Source organism: Eucalyptus grandis, chromosome 5 (assembly GCF_016545825.1).
Source record: "Eucalyptus grandis isolate ANBG69807.140 chromosome 5, ASM1654582v1, whole genome shotgun sequence".
Lineage (NCBI taxonomy): Eukaryota > Viridiplantae > Streptophyta > Magnoliopsida > Myrtales > Myrtaceae > Eucalyptus > Eucalyptus grandis.
The window spans coordinates 50514621-50522672 of record NC_052616.1 but is presented as its reverse complement, the minus strand read 5'-3'; the positions used below and the strand labels follow the sequence as shown (position 1 = coordinate 50522672).

Sequence of the window (8052 nt, the reverse complement as noted above, 5' to 3'; positions counted from 1 at the left end):
GCCGTTTGCCAACCGCCACCAACAGCTAGAGGGGGAGCAAGAAGAAGAAGAAGAAGAAAAATCTAAAAAAATATTTTAAAAAATTAAAAGAAATAATACGTCACAAAAAAATTTGTGGGTCGTACCTAATGCATTCATATTATTTTTCTATTCTAGCAATTGAAATTTTATATAATTACCAAACTCGTTCTTTTATTAAGAAATTATTCCAAAGAATAGAAATAGAAAAAAAAAAAACCATTTCTTAGAAGAAATTATTTTCCAGAACATAAATGTTACTAAACGCATCCTAAAATGCAGTAATTTCCTTTCATAAATTAAAGTCCGATGTTGAAGTTTGACCATGAAATAAAAGACAATAAAGGAAAGTAAATCGTTGCCAATCGTGTCGAAGAAAGAGAAGCAAGTAAGGCTATGTTTGGTGGTCATGATAAAATTCAAAATATGATAAAATTTATTATATCCTGCGTTTGGTGCCTATTCAAGATAAGATAAAGTAAGATATGAATGGAATATAGACCGGATAAAAATTATTTCATGGGAATGTGGGATAAAGACAGATAAGATTTCTAATATCCATAATAGAAAAGTTTTTTTCTCAAATAATAAATTTCTTACATTAAAAAAATTTATATTTCAATATAAATAATTTTGAATTCTAATATAAGAAATTCAAAATAACAAAAAATAAAAATTTATTTTAAATTTAATCTTATTTTTATTTATATATTCGAATTTAATTCTATCTTAAACTATAAATTCAATATATAAATATATATTTATTACATATTTTAGGTATGTTGATGCAATTTTATATTTAGTAAAATTTCATTAGAGAATGATGGAAGGGGAAGAAAGAAATGAAAAATAAATTAATTTAAAAAAGAGAAAAATAAAATGAAAATAAATTAGACAAGAGTGTTGCGAGGGATTTTTACTATATTCGTTTGTAAAATTTGTGATTCATATAGGCGTTTATACCAAAAAATATATATAATATGATTTGAATATATCGATTCTATTATTGCAATAATCAAACAATGGATAAGATATAGCAAAATCTCTTGAATTTCATATTATATCCTATCAAGTTATATCCTAGTTAGAAATCTAGACAACCAAATGTTGCCTAAAAAAAAAAAAACTCAACTCCGAACTTTGAGTTGGACATTGAGTTGGTCAACTTGAGTACGTATAAACATATTTTGAGGCGTATATAAACACAAGTGTCAAAACTTGACACGATGGGACACTTAAGTGCCAAAAGTTACAAAGATACACATAAATGCCACTTTTATTTATTTATTTATAAATTGGAACATTTCAATGCCGATTCTAGTGAAGGGTTTCGAAAACCCTACGTGGCATTTTTTAAATAATTTAACTCATCTACGTGACTCGCTGGAAAACCAAGTCAGCAAAGAAAAGCCAAAATGACGTTGTTTTACATCTTATTTGAATTTTAGTATAAATATTATTTAAAATAAATTTAAAACATTAAAATAAAAAATAAAAAAGATGGCATAACGCTTTGACGAAGGCTATGCAAGCCCTCACCACCGCCACCTTACCATTGCCTTTGGGACCTTGGCCAACCAACAACAAGGGCGGGCAAGCCCTCATCTAGATTTAAAGTGAGGGTCATGGCTCTCCAGCAGATCCGATGTGGGTCATCGGCCCTCACCCCCACCGTTGCTGGCCCTTCCCAACAAAGGTGGGGGCAACAGCGGGGCTTGCACACAACCTTTGCCACCTTATGCAATCTTCTTCCTTTTTATTTTATTTTATTTTATTTTTTAAAATTTAATTTAATTAATATTTATATTAAAATTCAAATTTGAGGCAAAATGATAACGTTTTAGCTTATCTAACCACGTCAGCAAACAAAATGACATAATTTTGTATTTGTCTAACTAGAAAAATGTCATGTTAGTATTTTAGCCAGAATTTCTCGTCATTGACACTTAAGTGGTCCATTTTTCTCCGATTTTGGTACTAAAGTGTACATTTCTTAACTTTGGTAATTAAGTGTCGGCACTCCAAGTGTCGCCGTCCCTATATTATGATGTGGGCTCCTTATGTGGCTACGGTTGCGATTGCGGTTGACATAAAGAGTTTTGAACCACCGTTTTTCACAAGAGTGCTTGGCGTTGATTGCAATTATGCAATTACACCAAGAAGTATAGTGTGACATCCCGATTTTCCGATTCTATTTTCAATAAATTGAGACGGGCATTTCGTCAAGACGCATATAGTTCTTTTCCTTGAAGTGGCCACTCGTGAAAGCTAGTCTATCGGGTAAAGCTGTTAAGAGTTTCTAATGCATCAGACTCGAGAATTTGACTAGGAAGCGACCTTTCGACCGAGCTAATATGCAAGGGTCATTACGGCACAATTAAAATCAATTAAAGATCGGAGATAGGTTGACTCGACAGAGGCATGTGATCAGGTGTGGGTGATTCCACTAGATCACACAATTCATGTCGATCGGCACCGGACCGACTTTTCTATCGACGCACCCTGTGTTCGTATTTGAAATCTTGAGATTACCTCGACAACCGAAAGTCGCCAATGTTTCAAAGATGTACATTGTGGCTTGAGATGATCAACCACAGGTCAAATGCATGAAAATTTCTAAAGGCTACCCGGTAGGTTGGGCCGCCTAAGTATCGTCCAAAGTGAAATTAAGTGGAATTGAAATCGGGTCGGAAATTAGAAGCTTTGGGTGTGTCACAAATCATTTAGGATCATTGACTTATCTTTGGAAGATTTTGCATGCAAGCCCGAGCTTTTCAGCAAAATAATCATGAATGGCTATTTTGGCTCAAGGAATTTAGTAGGCCCGCTTTTGGTGTACTTTTGGGACTTAAGTTGGTTCACGGCCAAGTGAGGATGTGAATTGAAGTGTGGTGACATTGGATTAATTTTATGACGGTGGACTCAATTGGAAGGGAATGAATGGAATTGAAAGAGATTGGATACAAGATTTTAGGCGTGAAAAAAGAAATTGAACCCATTAGAATGAGGTTGTGGGAGATAGTGGAAGGTGACATCATCCATGAGGTCATGGTGGGCCATTTTGTGGGATTAAAGAAAAGGAAAAAGAAAAGAAAAGAGCCCCCCTCCTTCTCTCTCCTCCCTCTCTTCTTCCTCTCTCCTCCGTGCGATTCCTCCATGGTCTTCATCTTCTTCTTCGAAGCCCAGAAATCGCAGAGGAGAAGCTGCTCGTCGCCTGGAATAGCAGCGCCGCCCGTCGCCGTCCTCGCCGTCACTCGCTCGTGGAAGCCAGCCGGAACTAGCTGCTGCCGTGCGCCTCCCCAACTCGTCCAATCGCTACTCCGCCTGGATCTGCTCGTCCAAGTCGTCGTGCAAGATGGGCCGGCCACCGTTGGAGCCAGCAAGGACTGCCGAAGCCATCGCCCAGCCAGCTCGCCGTCTCGTGCACCGCCACGGCTCCGCCTGCCTTCGTCTTCCTCTCACCGAAATCCCTGCTGTTCCGCGAGTCCAGCAGCGATTTCAAATCTAATGGAGCTCCACCGGAGCCGTCCAGCTCACCTCCGGCCACCATGAAGCCCCGCCTAAGTCCGATTCAACTCCTCCGCCGTCCTTCGCCCATTCCGACCCGAACCAGCCGCTGTTTGGCCCTCTTCCGCCCGTGACCAGCAGCTGCAGGAAAAAATGGGTATGCAGCGGACGTTTGGCCCGTTTTGGCCGTCTTCCCGAGCTTGGATGCTCGGCCCGCTTTGAGGAAAGTTGTTCTCCTCGGCGTCCCCGTCGTTTCAGTCCGCTTAGCTCGCTAATCCGGTGAGTTTAACTCACTAAACCTCGCTTAGAGGGTTAATGATGCTTTAGGTGTGCTTAGTTTATGTTAAGTGTGATTAGGTGATTAGTTTAATTTGTTTAAGTGTGGATTATATTAATGTGTTTAATTAGCTTAAAGTGAGTTTAATTTAAGGCTAAATGAAGGTTTACATTAATATAAAGCTTGATGTGACATAAAGGAGTTTACTTTTGATTTATTTAAATATCTCGAAATTATTGAATAATTAAATAATATTTTAATATTCGAAATTATTAAAATATTATTATTTAATTATTTTCGGAATAAATTAAATTATTTATTAAATTCCGAAAATTTTGTCGAGACCTTAAATTCTCAGAATTTCGTCTTAGGTTATTGTTGTGTAGTCGGATTTTGAAATCGATGATTGGATATTATAAATTGAGCATGGATCATGAAAAATATGGATATTATTATTATATTAATTTTCGGAATAAATTTAATTATTTAATAAATTCTGAAAATTATTTGGGAACCTTATTCTCTCGAATTTCGTCTTTGATCGTTTTGTGTATTTAGAATTTGAAGTTGATGATTGATTGTGGCAAATTGAGTGTGATTGCGATTTGTGAGGATTCTTTAGAAAACCCTAAGTGTGGGAATTGATGGGAGATTGGCCGTGATTAACCACCTATTAGAGGTTGTGCCTAGTGAGGCCGTGATTAACCACCGATTGGAGGTTGTGCCTAGTGAGGCCGTGATGAACCACCTATGAGAGGTCGTGCCTAATAGGCCGCGATGAACCACCTAAGAGAGGTCGTGCTATAATGGGGCCGTGATTGACCACCTATTAGAGGTCGTGCCTAGTGAGGCCGTGATGGACCACCTAAAAAGAGGTCGTGCCTGTGGGGGCCATGATTGACCACCTATTAGAGGTCGTCTAGTAGTGAGGCGTGATGGACCACCATGAGAGGTCGTGCCCGGTGAGGCCGTGATGGACCACCTAATTAAAGGTCGTGCCGAGTGGGGCCGTGATTGCCACGATTGTTAAACCTTCCTATAGGGCGGGATTGAGAGCAATGATTGATTTCTAGAATGACATGTAATCGGTAGAGTCGATTGATCGCGAGACGATCCAAGTGGTTGAATTGTTTGATAATGTGTGTGCCATGGTTGTTTGGTTATCATAATTGCACGTGGTTGGTTTATATAAATTGTGCTAACTCGAGATAAAGGCCGAGGCGAGGTAAGTCTTCAGTGTGATGTGGCTAGGCCACTGGGGCGTATTTTCTTCTAATAGGGGTTTAGGGGTTGAACTTGCTGAGACGTTGTCTCAGTGGTTATTGAATAACCATTTCAGGTCCCTGATGGACGGAGCAGCCAGATAGCTTTGGTTGGCCTTGAAGAGTTGGAGAAGTGAAGTCATAAGGGTTGGAGATCGGGTCCGACTTGTAGGTCGTAGGACAATTCCTTTTTAAGAGCCGGTCTTTTGTAGACTTTTGGCCGTAGACATTTGTTTGTAATTCTGTTGAATTATGAAAGTGTTATATTGTGGTTTTGCTTCCTGCTTTTCTATCCCGTATTTTGTTGTCAGGGGATTTGTTTCGCTTCCGCATGCGTAAATAAATGAATGGGTCGGCGACGTGTCCTGGGATGTCGCATATTTGATCGACCGCTGTGGGATGTGTGCGCGCTCGGGGTTCGGGGCGTGACATATAGTGTTAAAGCCGATTAAATTCTTCGATAAGAATTTGCATATAATTTTTTTGTGAGATTAAAAGATTATTTAGCAATGAATTGCAAAGTTAAATACTACGTGAGATATTAGATGTAATTGAGGCTTGGGAAACATTGAAAGGATTTAAGTGATTCATGACTTTAGTATAATTGTAATCTTTATTATATTGTTTGATCCATAGTATAATTCGATACTATTCTCATCCTGAACGTAGGTCACTAGGGGTGAGCGGTTCTAGGTTCCGGTTCGGTTTCCGAACTCGGAACCTACCCTGCCAGTACGGGTTCCAAATTTTTAGAACTCAGAACCTACCCGTCGAACCAAAAACTGGAACCTACCCTCGGGTACAGGTTCCAAATTTTTTGGAACCTAGAACCTACCCGTCAGAACCAAAAACCTAGAACCTACCCGGTCACAGGTTCCAGGGTCGGTTCCAGGTTCCAACAGGTTCTTTTTTTTTTTCAGTTCATTTTCAGAGTTGAATTATAACGTACGCGCATATTATCGGAATCTTCAACACTGTCAAGATGCTGGTTGTCACCGATCTTTCTTCTCGAACCATATGTTTTTATCAAAACATAGAAATCTTTTTTGTAAGTCCGTGAAGAAGTTTTGCTACGCTTAACCTGTTAACAAATTAAAAATTACAGTTATCCATAATGCCAGATGTTGGCTAATGGATGACTGTTGAAACATCAGGCACACATAATTGAAACTTGAAGAAGGGTAACAAACTCTACAGATTCTATAAATTTGTTGGTTGAGGTAATGGCACTTTCTGCCAAGTTAAATCCTTTAATTCGGTTAGAAAGCACAAAGAGAAAATCAGGAATCAAGAGCTTTTGCTTCTGAAGATAATCGGCGGTACAGTTAATGCTCATACAAGTAATCTATAAAAGCCTGTCCTTCAGCAACCTAATTAGTGAGATTCATCAAGTGCATATTAGTACATAATTCAAGGGTTAGAGCCTCGAGTTTTAGTCTACAGTTCTCCTTCACTTTGGCAACATCCAAGAGCATAACTACTTGAATAACAGCGGGTCCAGCAGTGTAATAGCTGTACATCTCTAATTTAAGCATAACGTGAACAAATTAATTGACATGGTATGCATACTCATCCAAAAAGAAAAACAAAACACCGAATGAATTTCCTCTATCTAGAGTCAGTGCACTTAATCAGAGTGTCTATGCTTCCAGAACATCTAAAAAAGTGCCTATCTATCAGTGATAGTGCTTACGGCATGAAGAATTCCTTTTGTGGTGACATCAAATGCTCCAGCTGTGCCATTTGTAGCGTTTATCCAGTCGATAATTCTTTGTCTGTGTGCATCTTGATTGTGATCCATTTCTCCATATGTATAGCTAAGGGAATCCCAGTACTCACCAACAACAAAGTAAGGTTCACTAGCATCCAAGTAGTCTTTGACATAGCCACCCCAAAAGCCGCTAACAAAATCGAGCCTCCATCCATCATACCCAATTTCGCTCCTGAAAATGGCATGGCACCAACAGACTTGCCATAGTAAGACCTTTAATATATTATCATCGTAGAAACAGAGTTTTGCATGAGAAGCAAGGCATAAGTGCAACCATATTAAAAGTCAGAAATCATCTGCGGAGGGTCAACTCAAATGTGGAAACTGACACAAAGAGGGTTAGAACAAGGAGAGAGGGCACACTTGGAGATACACACTTAGTCAAGAGAAAACAAGGGGAATAAAGCCTCAAAAGTATTAAATAATTCACAATAATGAGGAAGTCAGACACTGCAACTTAGCTCTACCAACATTCACAACCAAGAATAAAGCAGCATGCACTTGCAGGGGCGTCGGGAGCAGAGGAGGACCCAGCAGCAGGGGCGTCGGGGCTTCTAGCGCCGAGCAAGGACGTCGGTCGCTGGTCTTCAGGGCAACGGCGTCAGGCGTCGCGACTGCTGGCGTCGGGTCATCGGAGCAGAGGTGGAGACAACAGCAGCAGCGTCCCGGCAAGAATGGTGGCTTCTGGCATCTGGTTGTAGCGGCGATGGAGCAGAAGAGGACCCAGCAGCAGGGGCGTCAAGGCTTCGGCGGCGAGCGAGGCGGTGGGTCGCGAGCGAAGACGAGCAAAATGCGAAGGAAAACCTACCGTCTCGTCGAGCTCGAGAACTCGTAGAGCTTGCCCCTCGGGAGAAGGTGATGAGTGCAACCTCGGCGTCGCAAAGGACGGAGAGCTCGAAGGCCTTCTTCGGCCACTGTTCTGCGCTTCGAGAACGTCACTGTCCGCTCGTGTCGTTCTCTATCCTCTTCATCTGCGACTTCCCCCTCACCATTTCCCCCCTCCCTCTCTCTCTCTCTCTCGCTCTCTCAAGCCACAAAAAAACAAGAAAGAGATCAGAAGAAGAAGAGCGGGAACTGATCGACGGAGACGAGCGCTCGAACGAAGCTCCGAATCGGAGTGGCTGCGGGAGAGGGCGTCGCGCGGATCGGGTCCGAAAGCAGGAGATCGGAGACGGCGCCGGGAGGATGCGCTCGTTGAGAAAGAAATGGAGGATTCT

General features: G+C 40.9%; 1 long non-coding RNA gene across 1 annotated transcript; it reads right to left on the bottom strand.

Annotated features, from left to right (window-relative positions):
• Nucleotides 1–6528: 6528 nt before the first annotated feature.
• Nucleotides 6529–7492, bottom strand: LOC120293092. The gene is made up of 2 exons (XR_005550745.1): nt 7303–7492; nt 6529–7007 (listed from the first exon to the last, which is right to left on the bottom strand). It is a non-coding gene; the product is annotated as an uncharacterized LOC120293092 (long non-coding RNA).
• Between the last annotated feature and the right edge of the window lie 560 nt (nt 7493–8052).